The following is a 15,997-nucleotide window of genomic DNA, read 5'->3' on the forward strand; positions in this document are numbered from 1 at the left end:
AGTGCCTGATGCCCAAGTGCCCTTTCTGGTCAGCAGTCTGAAGACTGGCTTTGCTATTCAGTTAGGCAGATGCCTGGGAGGTCCACCAAGCCTTACTCCGTCACTGCAAGTGACATACTGGAAGCAGTGCATTTATTGGTCTCATTTTCAAAATTGGCTGAGTGGAGATTCCTTCTGCTTCAGCCTGGTTTCTTTGTGCGTAGCGCTGTCACTGGTGGAAGGTTTGTGCAAGTCATGCATTCTGGCAATGTGTTTGCAGAGTCTACTGTTAGTTTGCTGGAAACAGATGATGTCTGGGAGGTCGGAGCTGGCTCCTCCAAGTGTTGGGATTCTCTTCTATGTTCATAGCGGTAAAAACACCGAGGCTTCTGCACACAAGTGGGAGAGGGACCAGAGGATGATGCTGTGTTTCGTTCACGGTTCTATTTGATGCCTGGAAATTCTATGTGCCTGGGAGTCAAGGAACGGTTTATATTAGCCATGATAATCTCTAAAACTTCATACATCAGAATTTTCAGCAATTGATAGCTTTACTACTAACTGTAATCCTGCAAATGAATGTGTTTGAAAAGGATGAAATCTCGAGCAGCATTTCCCAAGGAAGGCAGCCTGAGCTGTTGCTTTTCCTTGAGTATCAGAAAGCTGCTTCCTCAGGGGCTGCGTGGTCTGTCCAATCCAGGCTTGTCTTAAGGGGAGTCTCACAGTTTTCAGTGGTGCCCCTTCTTCACAGGGTAGTCATAATTAGTGAGTTTTCAATGTCAGTGGCAAAGGAATTATTTGCCGTTTAACTTTCCATAGTTAAATTGTGACTTTTTTGTGTTACCATTATTATATTTGTATTCTATCTTATTAAACAATGGACTAGCAGCACTGGGGCTCCAGAAAGGTTTCTTGCTTTGTTTTTGCCACGTTCTTTCTTCTTCCCTAGTGCTGCTTGTTAACTCAGAAAGGAGAGAAGCATGTGTCCCTTTATATTCTGTCTCCCACACACCTCTCTCCAAAGCCTGCACAGCCCAGAGTGCACGCTCACTGGGGGTGGCTGTCTTTTGTTGGGTACATATAGTTTGCCACCAGTGACTTCCTATGACATCAACTCACTGGACAACATAGCTGCCATGGCCTGTTTAAAAAGAGTCTGGCTTTCTGGCCCTTTACTGCTAACAGTTTAATCAGGGGCTGGAGCCAGTGTTGAAGTTGATGTAGTCTAGCATCTGAAGCAAAAATTCGCAATTCCTTTGTGGCAGAGGCGGAGAGAAGAAGGGGCTTAGCAGCTGACACTGTGCAGACCCTCTTAAAACCAAACACCTGAAAGAAAATTTCAAGAGGCCGATGTCCTGAGAGCTCCCAAGGCAAAGTGTCCTTGGAGTATTAAATAACCGTATTCCTCCCCCACCCTTCTGTGCCCCCATTTGATGTTTCCCATCCCGGTGCCCTATCTCAAAGCCTCATCCATATGAGCCGGATAAACAGACGGTCACCATATCCCTCTCTTTCCTCATCAAAGCATTGCCCGGCGTCTGGCACAGGCCAGGCCTTGCGTGGTTGTCCAGCGGGTGGTGGTAAAAGTTATAAAGCATCCCTGGAAGTGCCTTTCTTCCTTGCTGCCTGGGCTTTAAAGATGGGCTTATTGTGTGCTTTGGAAGTACATGAAGAAAACAACAACAAAAACAAAGTAAAACCACTGTGCTTTAACAGAAAATAGTTAGCACTCACCAGAGACCAAACGGTAGGTTACATATTTCACCTTTGTCTGAGCTACCTAGGGACCAGTTAGACTAGATACTAGAATTTTCTTTCTTCAGAAAGTTGCATCCAGATGATTCTACTTAACTTTTAATACTCATTGAGCTGTGCAGCCTCAAGAACCTTTGGTCGGCCTGACTCCCGCGGGCACGGCTTCCGTGCCAGGGTGCCGTCATAAGCCCTTCCTCGAGCAGGTTCATCTGCCATCATGGTCTCCAGAGAACATTTTCAGTGACGCTTGTAATATGTGTCCTTCTCTCAGGCCAGGAGTGGAGCCATTGTCTGGGACTCCACATGTCTGAAACCAAAAGCATATGTTCCCTGTGATTTAGCTCCTTGAGGAAAGTGTCAATTCTGCAGTACTTGGGGTAACTGAGTTTGTCACAGTGTCACACAAGCCCGTGATTCTAGAGGCACATCTGAGCGCTGTTGGCTTCCCTTCCCCAAACTCGATAATCTTATAAACAGCCCTCTCCAAACAGGCTTATTAGGGCTGTCGATTCACCTCCCCAGAGTTGAATGATCCAACATCAGGAGCCCCGTGTGAATGCCAGCTAAGTGTTAACAGAAGTGGTACCGAGTTTCTGAAGATTTGCCTTTGTTTATACAGTCCACTCCGCCTGATGGACAGCTTGTTATAGCTTTTAAAGAACTGGGCAAGCCCTCTGATCTGACCCCTTCTTGACCTCCGCAGCCCAGAGGTCAGTCTGCAGCTAATAAAATCTGAAGCTCTTAGGGTCTACTGTAGGAGCAGGCAGAAAAAGAGCAGCTGCAAGGACTGAGTATCCCAGGATCGGCTGCTTTGGGTCACTGTCTGATAATGAAAATGATTACCAAATTATATGGAAGTTTAACTGCAATAGTGAGAGAGAGGAGGGTGGAGCCCAGCGTATTAGGTTTGATAAATGAACTGTGAAGAGGCCCATCTGGCTCTCAGCATCTTTTCTCCCCCTCTTTCCCTACCAAGGGGAAACATTTGAAAATAACAGCAGTACATATAGACTCAATGACCCATGCAAGGAGCTGGAGTGGATTAAGATTTAATGGTGACAGTGGAAGGAATTATCATTTGAAAAGTCCACCACAGAAAAGGTACAGTTCAGTGTCCATGCCTGATTTGTTTTCCTAGATAAAACCTAAAAGCCAGAGCCTTTGTTTATTCTATGTTGTGTCCTCAACGCATCACCTAGGGTCCCGAGAGTGCTGGGGCATTGATGGCATAGTTACTCGTGTTCGGCTTCGGGAGTCAGAGAGGCCCCCTTTGCCTTGAACACATCAGAATGACGAGCAAACATTTTCTTTCTGCGCGTTTGCTTGCTCAGTTTCAGTGATGGAGTTAACAAAAATGCTTTACAAAACAAAACAAAAGAAGGTGTCCGTTTCAGCATACGGCCCTTACGCATGTTGCAGCCATGGTCTGTACGTGGCTCCTTGGCCCTAGATTCCAGCTAAGACTTTGCAGTTTTTCTGGGAAAGATGCACTGTTTTCCCTGTGAGTAAAGCTCACTCCCCCAGTATTCATTCCACAAATATGCGGTGCCTGCATCAGGGGTGATGCTGGAGCCCACACAGCTCTGTTCGTTTCTGCAAAGATCAATGGGCGCATCATGACTACCTGCTTTCTGAGACTAGAATGATTTTATTCAGTGAGCATCTGTTTGTATATTTTGTATGTTTAACTGTGTACAAAATACTGCACACAATGCTGCTCCTACAGTGGTGCGCTCTGCAGCCAGTTCCTGGCTTCATGTGGGGGTGAGATATCCCGGGTGTCTTGAGAGGTGGTGGAAGTCTGTCAGAAGGAGTGTGGAGCTGCTGTGTAGCCTGCCCAGCAAACTATGTCATCGTAGTGGTCTTAAAAGACTGCCATTCTATGGCATTGAGGGCTCTGACTTTGAGCTATATTGTCTGCATAATAGAAGCCTTGCCTAGACGGTAATTATATTGAAAATAGAAACAAAAAGCTTCTGAACATTACCCAAAGCTAGCATATTTCTGGCTTTGACGTGACTGTGTATTAGGGAGGGAGGGGCAGCAGGGAAGGATCTGACTGACCCCGCAGGAGGGCACACTTGAGAGTGAGCAGCCCTGCTCCTTGGCAGGCCCTGCCTTATTGTTGCTGTATGAGGAACAAGCACAACAATAAGAGCAAAGCAAGGCCACTAGGGTTTTAAGCCCTGAGATGTAATCCAAAGAGAACCAGATGCCGTGTGCTCTACAAGTCAGCATGAAGTACACGGTGAATGACTTTTGAAGTGTCTGCTCGAGACTGCAGTCATCACACCGTCTAGTCGCCCTGAACTCGCTACCCAAAACAAAGCCCTGCTATCTGGTAATAGCCACTGTAGATTTCTCCTTTCCCCACAACCGCTGGCAACCACCAGTTTACTTTCTGTGTCTAAAGATTTGCCTGTTATGAACAGTTTTATCAATAGACACAAGTTTGGCCCCTTCCGTTTAGCAGAATTTCAGGCTTCATCCCTGTCATAACGTTCATTCTCTTTGGTGTTGAATAATACTTCATTATTTGAATATGCCATATTTTATTTGCCTAGTTATCAGCTGTTGGGCATCTGGTCATTTACATTTGGAACTATTATAAATAATACACCTCTGAATATTCATGTGCATATTCTGGTAGGTTACAAAAAGGCATAGCATGGGTCTGGGAATGTAGTTCAGTAGTAGGTATTTTTAATATGTGCAAGGCCCTGGATTCAGCCTCCCATAACATGCTCATGCACACACATGTGCGTACGCACACACACACACACACACACACACACACACACACACACAGCTACTGAGCGCTATCTCTCCTCTGTTGACTTGATTCGGCGTTTATACCTGTTTCTCTACCATAGGTTAAACAGTATTTGTTGGCTTGCTCCCCTAGAGCAGCTGGGATTGTTGTAGCAGTTAATAGTCTCTTCCATTGTCATCATGCTCCATCCCAGTGAGGGGACTCGACACTGTTCATGATCTGTGCCTGGCATCTGCCAAGGCACCTGGCACACCAACTGACTGAAGGAAGTACTTACTTCTCCAGCCCATGCCTATGTTTCTAGGTACTTTGTGTTTCTTTTGGTGTTTCCTTAACCTCGCTGAACTGGAACCTTGAACCTAGAGAGGAGGAGAGAATCCTAATATTAGAAATGAATAGTAGTTACTTCTCTGACCTTACCAAGGGTGGAACACTCACAGCCGGAAGGAGGCGGGATCTTGAACATAAAGCTTTGGACACAGTCTAGTTGGAGGAGAAAACACCAAGGTACTTTGCTAGCACCAAGTAAAAAACCATGGTCTTGTTCTTGAGCCAGCCATTCCTAATTCCCTGCCCTGGGTCAAAGAGAAGTCGACCTGGGTGAGAAGATGGTGCATTGGGAGGTTTGGGTTCAGTCCAGGAGGGCCAGGCTGAGATTGACGTGGCTCCTACAATGGAAGAGACTGATACATGCTGCAGGTGTTCCAGCTGTTCTGGGCAGCTGCCTTGTCCTAGTCACCTGCTGGTGTCCTGAGCCTTGGTGACTTCCCGTCTGAGCCACAACTCATTGTCCAGTTATGGTAACAATGTGTGTAGTCACTAGCCCCAGGGTGCCCTGGGAGGCCGAGACAGTTACCTGCTGAGGTAAACTGTGACTATATCCTCTGACAATGTCTGATACTGTCCTTCATGCTCCAGAGTGGCTGATTCTTTGAGCAGTTAGTTAGTTGGGCACTAGGAGTTTAGTATGTGTGTGTACGTCACTGTCCTTTGCCATAGATGAATCTGTGGGTACTGTCTGGGTGGCATGAGGAGACACGGGGGATGGGGGGCACACTGGCCTACCAATCACCATTGATTTTTTTTTCTTCTCCTTCTTCTTCTTTAATGCATCTGCCCTTCTTCTTTAGTAACTGCAGTCTCTGCCTACTGCCACCCTTAGCTACAGATTGTCCTTTGTGTCTCTGAACCAGATCACTCTATAAAACCTGATAACTCCGTAAAACCCTCTATAAATGTGTAGGGATTGAAACCTTATATGAATGTAGAGCAAGGACCGGGTGAATGAAGAGCTGGGTTACTTTTTGTCCGAGATACAGCAGCTTATCTTAAGGTGGGCAGTGCTGTTACTGTTATTGCCATTGTCGCTGTCATTACTTGAGCGGTTTTATGGGGGACAGAAGCCGGTTGACTTCTACACATTTTATTTGTAAAGTCCACATGTGGGCTGGTGAGCTGGAACTCTGCCCAGTTACTGATTGTGACTCGTTGTTAGCTGTTCTTTGGGGCACTGCTTCTTAGCTTTTGTGAGGAAATACTGATTCACACATTGATTTATCCAGCAAGTGTTTCCTGGGGGCCTGGTGTTTCCTAAGCCCTGCTCTAGGCACTGGAAGCACAGCAATGAACAGGACTGAAGACTAGTCCTCTCTTGTGGGGTTTCTCTTCTAGGGTGGGGGTGGGGGTGTGTGGTAGGGGGTGGCAGGCACCATTTCCCCAGGGGAAGCCTGCATAGCGTGTCTGTAAAATGTATAGGGCTGTGTGAAGGGCACTCAACAGAATTGACCCAGAGCTATCCCATTCGGGTTAAAGATAGCAAGTTGTCCTGTCTGATCTTCCTCATAAATGGTCACTTGTGATAACTCTTGCCTTTGTAGTTGTAAAGGGTCAAGTCTGTCAGGTCCCCACAGAACACTGATATCTCCAGGAGCCCCAGCCTAGGGATTCCACATTAATGGCCTCTTTGATTGCCTGCTCCCTGGCTCCAAGTTACTTTCCCAGACATTTGCCACTTTTAAAGCCTTCACTTTAAGAAAGGCTTACGTTCATTCCAAGTGTTGTATTGGGAAATCCCCTTAAGAGGGAACTTGAAAAGCCACACCTGTGCCATAGGCATTTGGGATTATGGCTGACAATGCTCTCTCCTTTATCAATGGTTGTTATTATCACTGTTGTTGATGCCAGTCACATGTTGGGTCTACAAATATCTGTTGAGTTGCTAGCTAGTACTAGGTACTATCCTTGGCCCTGGGGCAATACTGATGAGTAACAGTTGATTAGGAAAAATGGCTTATGTAATATAGAACAATAAATAGAAAGAAATGGGTCATGATTTTAATGGGAACTCAAGTCCCAGGAAAGGAAGATACAAGCTTGCTTAGGTGTTCTCAAATGAGTCACAGGAAGTCTGTCTCTGTGAGGATTACCCTTTCTCATCTGGAATGAGTTGGCCGCTGGTGGGTAGGAGAACTGCCTGTCCCTGAGAATAAGACAGGAGGAAAAGAAAACCACGTATGATGTGAATCCTTGGATAGAATCTTTGCCATCTTCTCTCAAGAGATTCCTCATTCTCAATTCTAAATGTGGAACAAAGTAGTTTTATTTTTCTAGAAAAGATTGTATTAATAAATCATAGTGGTTGTCTGCGTAGATTATGAGTCATAGTGTCTGGGTTTGAATCTTGGCTGCACCTCCATAACTCTAGGGAATAATTGAAGACTGTAACTAAACAAGTTGCTTAAGTCCCTCTGAACCTCAGTTTTCCCTTTCGTAATTGCTAGACGGATAATGGTGGACCAGTTGCGCAGGGTTGCCTTAAGTGTTTGTAAAGCACCTAGGACAAGCATTCTGTAAACCCTCATCACGCTGTCATCTTGTAGTTTGAAGGAGAATGGCCCCCATAGCTTCATGTGTTTGAATGTCTCATCTTGACTTGGTAGGTTGTTTAGGAAGGGTTAGGAGGTGTGGCCTTGTTGGAGAAGGTGTGTCACTGGTGGTAGACTCGAAGGTTTCAAAAGCCCATGCCCGGCCCAGTCTTTCTCTCTGCCTCCTTCTGACCAAATGTCAGCTCTAAGCTATTGCTCCAGCACCATGCCTACCTGCCTGTTGCTTAAATCTTCCAGCCATGTTGGTCATGGACTAACCTTCTGAAACTTGAAGCAAGCCCCCAGTTAATTGCTCTCTCTAATAAGTTGCCTTGGTCATGGTGTCTTCTCCCAGCAATAGAACAGTGACTAAGATAAGTCAAAAGAGCAAAGTGAAAAATGAACTCCACCTGTCTTTCAAACTGCCCTCTCCTTTGCCAGTGTCCTGATGCAGAATCCCACCCTCATAATGGAGGCCTGATGCTGCTGAAGCGGGTATAGAGGAAGTCTCAACTGGACTAGCCCTGGTTTGGGCTTGTGACAAACACCGTCACCTAGAATTGACAGGGATCCAGGTTGATCCTCTTAGCATCTGGCCATAGGCATCAGGCAGTTCACAGACACTTTGGATCTTTTCAGCTTCACCCAGAACAGTGTCTTGATCCACATGACACATGGAGTCTTGCAGCTCTGACAAAAGATCCTAGAGAGCAGCAAACTTAGACAAAGCTTTCTCTATTTTTTTCCCCTTGAAATCTGAGCTGGGAACAGTGCTAGCAATAGCAGACGCTAGCACTAGTTGAGAACGCCCTAAGTGCCGATCAGAACTTCCAATGTTCTCTATGATGAGAATACAGAGCCTCTTGCCGAAGGCAACAGCTACTCAGTAGTGGAGATGAAACTTAAGCCAGTATGCCCAGCATAGCAGCCAGGAGCACAGTGACAAAGCTTTGTCAGCCATGAGTGGCTTAGTTCGTTGACTATAGTTTCTCAGTACAGGGCCTCCAGCCCTTCAGAATCTTTTCGGTGTGAAGATAAGCAATTGTGTATCTGTAAATACACGTTTCCTCTGCTACCCGAGCACACCTCTCCTTCCAGCCGTGAAAACATCTCTCCACGAGGCAGTGATTTGCAGCCTATGCTGTATGGATCTTGCTGCCAGTATTCTTTTAAAGGAAAGTTTCTCCCTTTTAGAGCTGTGTTGTTTCTTTTCTATTGATTACAATCTTTTTAGAAGGGAGGGGAGCGGGGAGGAAGCTGAGAACATCAAAGGTTAGCCTCCAAGAATCTGTACATCCTCCAGGTCAAGTAATTTTGGGGCTGTGTTAATCAAGGCCGACTCGAGCAGGTGCCCTAAGGTGAAAGGGTAGTGATTTATCTGCTCATCACGGGTTAGTTATCAGCTGTACAGTATGTTTATATCTGGGAAACAATTCACTACATGTGAAGCATAGTAATTTTATTCTATCTCAGGGGTGTCCCCGGTGTATTTTACAGATTTACTCTGTAATGAATATTCCAGGGTATAGATAGAAGTTTAACTGGCTTTGGATCGAGAAGGCACTGGGGGAGGGGAGGAGACCAGCCCTGTCGGCCTGTAGGGGACACTATTGCATCATTTATCAGGATGTTCCACTAACTTGTCCTGGGACAAAAACACACCAAGTCAGAAAATAGAACTGAGGCCGGCCACCTTAAAACTGCTCGCTAAAATTGTCGGATGGTCCCAGGGTGTCAGGTGTGGCCATGCTTCCTCAGGTGGTGACCAGGCAGTCCTGGACACAGGCACAGACAGGAATAGCTTGCCAAGTCAGAAAAAATGCAGTGATTGGCATGACTTCTGATTAGCCGCCTCTGTCTTTGTAATTTAATAAACCTTCATGTTTAGTTGATCACCTTTGTCGGTTCCTGAGATGTGCCCGAGCCGATGAGAAGTTTCCCTTCTGTGGTATTCCAGGTGTATGCCTTGAGTCCCTGAAGGACCTTTCTAGAAATTCTGATTCTCTACTTTTTATGTAACCTTTTTTTTCACTGGCAAAGATACTTCTGTTTTCTTTTAAAATGCGGCCATATTTTCATGGAAGTCCCCCCTGTGAGGCTGGGCCCAAATTCTAAGTACACTGCCCAGCTCCCCAGTAGCTTCTAGTTTGATGCCCTTCTGGTCTGTGGACCCACCCACATGCCCCATGGTTCTGCCAGCAAGCTCCCTGCTCTGGCTCCTTCTGTCCCTGAATCTGAGGCCTGCAAGGTGGCAGTGGTGGGGCCTCAAAACCAGCGACGCCTGGCGTGTGCGCGAGTGTGTGCACAGCCATCACGCTGCCCGCTTCCTCCATTCCCAGTTTCACCATCAATTATGCCGTGTGTTTCGTCCAGTTGGTGTTACCCTCCCAGTGTTAATTATAACCTACAAGACTGTTAGAGTTAATTTTATGGCAAGCATATTGTCTCTTCAAGGCTCCGGAGCAGCTCATAAATTATCTTGAAGGTAAAATGTAACTTGGGGAACCAGTTATGAAAATTCCATCCATCTCGCTTAGGAACTGCAGCTGCTACTGTCAGCTGCCTCGCGGCTGCATTGTGAAGGAATTACAGTGGGTCAAGTTTAAGAGGGTAGGCCCAGGCTGTCATGGAGGAGAAAAGGCTGTCCTGGCCCTGTCAGGCAAATGCCTTCTGCCCATCCCTGGTGGTTTGACTCTGGAGGCAGGCAGAGGCAGGCAGTGCAGGTGGACAGTCCCCAAGCTGTCTGTACGCATTACTTTACAGAAACTTTCGGGTAGGCAGGACCGGAGACCTTGCCTTCTCTCTGTTGTCGTGATGTTAGGCATCGTCTGCGAAGTGTGGGGGAGATAACTTTATCCTAACCTGGGCTCGGGCCAGGAGCCTGGCAAGCATGGAGGAGGGAGCTCCCAGGGCCAGCCCCTCCAGCAGCCGCCTGCTGGCCTCCCACATGGGTGATTTCTATCTTACAGAAGCTCTAGGCTTGAGTGAGCATTTTATTTGTGGTTGTTATTTTTCATATAATCTGATAAAGTGAGATTTCACTGTGAACATACTCTAAAATTGCCTACTAAGTAAATTAGCATGTTATCTTATTGGGATAATAAACACACTCCTTTTCGGCTTCCTCACGCGAAGTTGAAGCTTTACGTTTCAGCCCTCGGGGCTTTAGCATTATTATTTTTAATGACTGAACACAAGTCTTTCATTTAGCTTGTTTGTACAGTCGCTGTAAATGATCTTTCTGCTGATGGCTCTCCATTTGCCATTCTGCATGTTGTGCCAGCTCTCAGAGCTTTGAGGGGGCCTCCGAGAGGTGGGAGCCGTGTTAAACACAGCATCTTCTAGCAACACTGGAAACGGGCTGTGGCAGAAAAGTCAGGTAGGATCTGGTAGGACGGTCTGCCTGTGTGCAGAAACCCAAGTGTGGGTGTGAGTGGGGTGTACAGACACTGTTGTGGGTGGCAGGTGAGAGCTCTCATCAGTGTAAAGTAACAGCCGCTCCCCAGGCTGCTGCCGCCACTTCTCCCCTGCGTGTTTCTGGGTACTTTGATTTCATTCATGTGTCCACTAGTTTCTGTAGTAGTGGCACTACGACCTGTACCAGGGTTCTATAAATAAGGAGATTCCCCCTACACAGGTGAAATGCTGCCCATGGAGGCCCTAGGCTTTATGGAGGACATATTTGAGCTCTTGCTGACCAGGCATGGGAGTTGGAATTTGCATTTTCCAGTCGTTGCTAATACACTAGCAAACCCAGCTGTCCTGTCTGTAGGACCTGGCAATAACCGAGATGGATGAAGGTGGGGTTGAGTGGGGGTGAGTGGAGAGTTCTTGCTATGCCAGAAATGGGCCCTGCTCAGCCCTACATGGAAGACAGGATCCACATTCCTGAGTCTTCCCCAGTTTCAAGGGGGAAAATCAGGCCATGTGTATATGCGTAAGGAAGTCTACCAACTATTGAAATGTTGACAACCGGTTCAAACATTTGTAATTATTATTCATGCTAATTAAAAACATCTGAAGCCGGTTGGTATGGGTATGTTTCTGATACAGAATGGGCATCCTCGCTGCTTTGAATTACAGGCTTTCTCCACTGGCAGTGGACTAGAGAACCATGTGTGTGTGTGTGTGTGTGTGTGTGTGTGTGTGTGTGTGTGTGTGTGTGTTGATTGTTTTGCCTTGATTTGGGCAGTGTTTCATTTTTCCTTTGCCAGAGAAAGGCTATGAGCATTTTCAAATGTGAATGAGATGTGGATGGTACTCAGCGTCAAAAATGGTGTCTGCAAAATGTTGGTGGTTTCAACTCTGACGAAGAGTTTGGATCTGGAAAAGAAGGGCTAGGACCTTGCTGCCAGGGACTGACCGTTTCTCCTGTTAAGCTCTGGAGCTCCTGGGCGGAGGGTTGGGCTGCCCTCTCCAGGTACAGGAAAGTTTGCACAAAGACAGCTGTGGTCAGTAGAATCTTCCAGTGTCACTGCTTCAGACTGCTGGGTTCACAGAGGTGTGCTTTGGGAAATGTTAGACATATGTGTGTTTGATCTTCTGGAGAAGAGAAAAATAAACTGATTACTTTCCTTTACTAAAGTGAAGAGAGTAAGCCCAAACCTTGGCTTCCACTGAAGTTAGCTGTTACGCATGCGTGGTTAAATTTCACTGTAAATATTTCATAAGGGCTATTAGAATGGAGCCAGGTTGACGTCACAGTCCCAACTGTACCAAAGGAACCATTTCATTAAAGTAAACCAGCCTTTCTAAAGAAACACACATTTCTATGGCAAAGTGAGTATATGGTCAGAAATTCCTGTGGAAGAAATGTCTGTATCAAATGTTTATAATCTTTGCATTTATGGGTTTGCAATATGTGCGAAAAAAAGTAAAATAAAGTAAAACACCCCAAAAGAGACTTTATTTTTGTTAAATGAGACTAGCTTTTAAAATAGTCTGTATGTCCAAATCCATCCTCACCCGATATCTTGGCAGCTTTTCGGACAAATAATGTCTTCTCAAATATTTGTGTGTTCGAAAAAGGGAAGAGGGATATTAAGTGGCAAACCTTCTCCCTGGATTGTTATAAACTGGCGGTATCCTAGGAACTGAATGTAGGGACGGGCGGCTCCTTGCCTCCGTGGGCAAATTCCAGTGTCGTGCATTTCTAGCTGCAGGGGAGTGCCTCCGAGAGCACATGCACACCCTAACTATTGTTCCTTACTACATATCCCCCCCCCCCACTCTCTTTGGGTTCATTTAAGCATTTTTTCTTAAAGTGTCACACAAAGTATGTATGAGTTTCTAGAGGTATGTGCCAGGGCAAAAAATGAAAAGATACATTCTATATAAAATGTAACCCACACTCACAGATGGTCCTGTTCAGGTGTTATTTTAATTATGAGGTAAAAACCAGCCCCCACACAGTAGGGAGTCGTCTTAATAAATGGAGCAGAGCTTTTGTCTTGAAGCGTCAAAAAGGCTTGTTACCAAGGAATTAAAACACCTTGCATTATCGGGGAGAGTCTCAAAATGACCAAGATACTTGAAGGGAGCAAAATACTGGACTCTTGACAATCACGAATGCACGAGGAATATTTTACAAGTGGCCACTCTGGACTTCTTTAGGTGCGGTGACCTAAGTGCTGGCTTTTCCAGGGGCAAATGTTTGCCATCAATATAGCCACAGAATCGGAAGGAACATAAACAGAACTGTGCGTACAGTTTTAAGATTTGGATGCCAAATTCAAGTATGTCTTCCCAGTTGTTAAACTCAGAGACCTGCTTTGCCCTTCGGGTGATAGTGTCCAGAGGAACCAACAGTAATGCGAATGGCGCATTTGCTCCCAGCTTGCATCCACACTGCACAAGCGGAACAGTCTTGGTAGGAGATACCCGTAATTCGTTATAATAATGCTTTCCTGTCTCTCCCATAGTGGGGAACTGTGAGGGCCTCATGTTAGGACCTCGGTGTCCTGACGTAGTTAATTATCCATAGATAATGGTTTTCAGCCAGTGCTGTTGAGAGGGATACAGCTTTGTTGTTGAGGGTTATTAAGGGCTTGCGGACTCAGGTGCAGCGCACCTAGGCACTTTCCTACGAGGCAAGCAGCTGTGTTTTCCTTACTGTATTATACATCACAGAGAGCCTATCATTTATTATAGCCAGGCTAATGATGCAAGCGCAAACCTTTATGTCCCACTCTATATTGTGATAATATATTTGCTGTAGAGATGTTAGCTTGTTTTTCATAAGTAATTAATCTTTTCTCATGCCAAATGTATCACATGAGACTCAGTTAGCATGGGGGTCAAAATACATTTAAAACAGTCTGCAGAGATTGAATGGGCCCACCGGATACTGTCTTTTTTTCTTCTTTCAAAAAGGCCTCCTCCGTCTCCAGGCTGCCCCAACACAGTTTCAAATCAGCAGGAACTTAGACACAGAAGAAGGAACTGTGTTCAGTCCCCAGTGTGGAGGCAAGAGTGGGAACTGCCTATGTACTAAGTAAAGTGAACTTAGTGACCGTCATCACCGTGGTGTAGTCCCAAGGCCTCTGGGACAATTGTGGGGGTGACTGTGGGCTCGAAAGTGCCTCCCAGCTCATCTGAGATTATGAGCCCAGGGTCAGCTGATACCCAAGTACCTGCGACAAACTGACAGATGCTTTCTGTTTTGTAAAGTTATGTAATTTATTTTGCCAGGAGGGGGTAAAATAGCTTAAATTTACTCTTAGAATATTTGAACTATGTATTATTATTAATTATGGTCTCACCCTGCTGTGCGATAGATCTGAAAAACTATTTTCTTTTGTCTACTTGAATATTTTAGTTTAAGTTTAAAAAGGGCAATTGGCACATTGGATCCATGACTCTCAAATAGTATTCCTTGAGTATAAGACTAAAATCAAGCCAGGGGGCTGTGGTTACACACACCTTTAATCCCAGCACTCAGGAGGCAGAAGCAGGTGGATCTCTGAGTTCCAGAACAGCCTGAGCTACACAGAAAAACCTTGTCTTGAAAAACCAAAAATTAATAAATTAATTAAATGAATAAATGCTAAAATTACTATACCTTTTCTAAGGTTGATTTAATGAGCAATGCTAAAAATTAATAATGTGGATAGTTTACAAATGCAGCTAAAATTGATGATGGTGGAGCACATTGTCAAAGCTGAGGAGCTGCTGGCATGCTGGCCTTACAAACCATTCTGCCTCTAGGAATCATGTGTTTCAGTCATAAACGTGCGGTGCTTTCTAGGAAAGGTGGCCACGCTGTGGGATAAACACCACGGCAAACTCCCACATCTTTGCTATAGGCAGACATGCGTTTGTGTCTTTCTACAGCTCCTTATTTCCCCCCACACCACACCGCAGCTCAAGGAACAAAACCCCAGGAAAGCTGGGGAATTTACCCAACACAGGTGCAGGTTCTACATGGCCGAGTTTGACTCGAGCCCTAGCGACAGGTTCTGTCTGGCGGTTTTTTAATCCCTTCATCTTCTGTGCCTGATGGATTGAGAAATATTAGCCTCTCTTCACTAAAGAACAAATGTGGAGAAATGCGCAATAATGCAAAAGATATTGCAGCCCTCAGCCATTTTTCTAAGGGCTCTGCCCAGAGCTGCTCACAGAATCTGCTGGGACTATGTCCTGCGGCCTTGATCTCCTTTGCATCATGCGAGCATTCTGTAATGGACGCCTGAGGACTTGATGTTCTTCATTTGAATGTGCAGAGGGAGAGTGGGAATTGCAAGGAAGCCAACCCACTGCCATCGTCCCCTCTGAACATGCACCATTAGAGTACAAATAAGATATTTCTTGCCTTGCAAGGTTCTGTGCTGAAAGTCATACTACCTTTGTGCTTAAGCAAGTAGCTTCTTTTCCCACTGTTAACTCCGAACCAGTGCAAGTAGCATGTACTCTGGTAGGACCTTACAGCTGACACGCTCCAGTTAATAGTGTGGTTGTAGTCCCCAAAGTGAGAGCTGGCCAGTTAACCTAGGAGGTTCAGAAGTGAGCTAGAATTCGGGGGCCCTGCCCACAGGCCCCCCGAAGGTGGGAATGTAGGTCTCTCAGGTCCCCGAGCAAGACCTACTGCACACACAGAAGTGCTTCTGTGGCTTTTGATTTATCTTGATCTAAAGTCCCAGGAAAAATGCTCAAATAGGCAAGCACTGTCATTACTATCTTATCTGATGTTTTTCTGAGCCAAAGTATGTCATTTTCTTAAGTAGTATTTATGACATTGCACAAGGAAACCTGACTTGGGTGAGGCATTAAGGTTTGGAGAAATGAGGAATTAGGGCACTTAAAATATCAACAGCAGAACTGCCCAATGAGCATTTCTCAGCTCCCGTCCCTGTGGGCCTGGAGTCAACATCAACAATAATATAAAAATGATGAGATGCAGAACAAAATGGCTCCAAAGAATTGATCCTTCCCCTCATTCCTGCTGGCAGCCAGGGGCTAAGACTCATATCTTGCACCATTATAATCTACAGCCATTTAATTTGCTAACAAGACTTAACTGATCTGGACCTGCAATCTCCTCCTCCCCTTTAATCAAAACAAGAAGCATTTGGCTCCGGACAGTGGAGGTTGCCTCCCTTTCATTGTCCGGTCCCACCATTTTCTTTCT

General features: G+C 45.7%; 1 protein-coding gene across 1 annotated transcript in view; it reads left to right on the top strand.

The window, feature by feature from the left end:
* The window catches only part of Fto (FTO alpha-ketoglutarate dependent dioxygenase), a 347,190-nt gene that overhangs the window by 197,820 nt on the left and 133,373 nt on the right, over positions 1–15,997 (top strand). The window lies entirely within an intron of this gene.

This window comes from Microtus pennsylvanicus, chromosome 6 (assembly GCF_037038515.1).
Source record: "Microtus pennsylvanicus isolate mMicPen1 chromosome 6, mMicPen1.hap1, whole genome shotgun sequence".
Classification (NCBI taxonomy): domain Eukaryota; kingdom Metazoa; phylum Chordata; class Mammalia; order Rodentia; family Cricetidae; genus Microtus; species Microtus pennsylvanicus.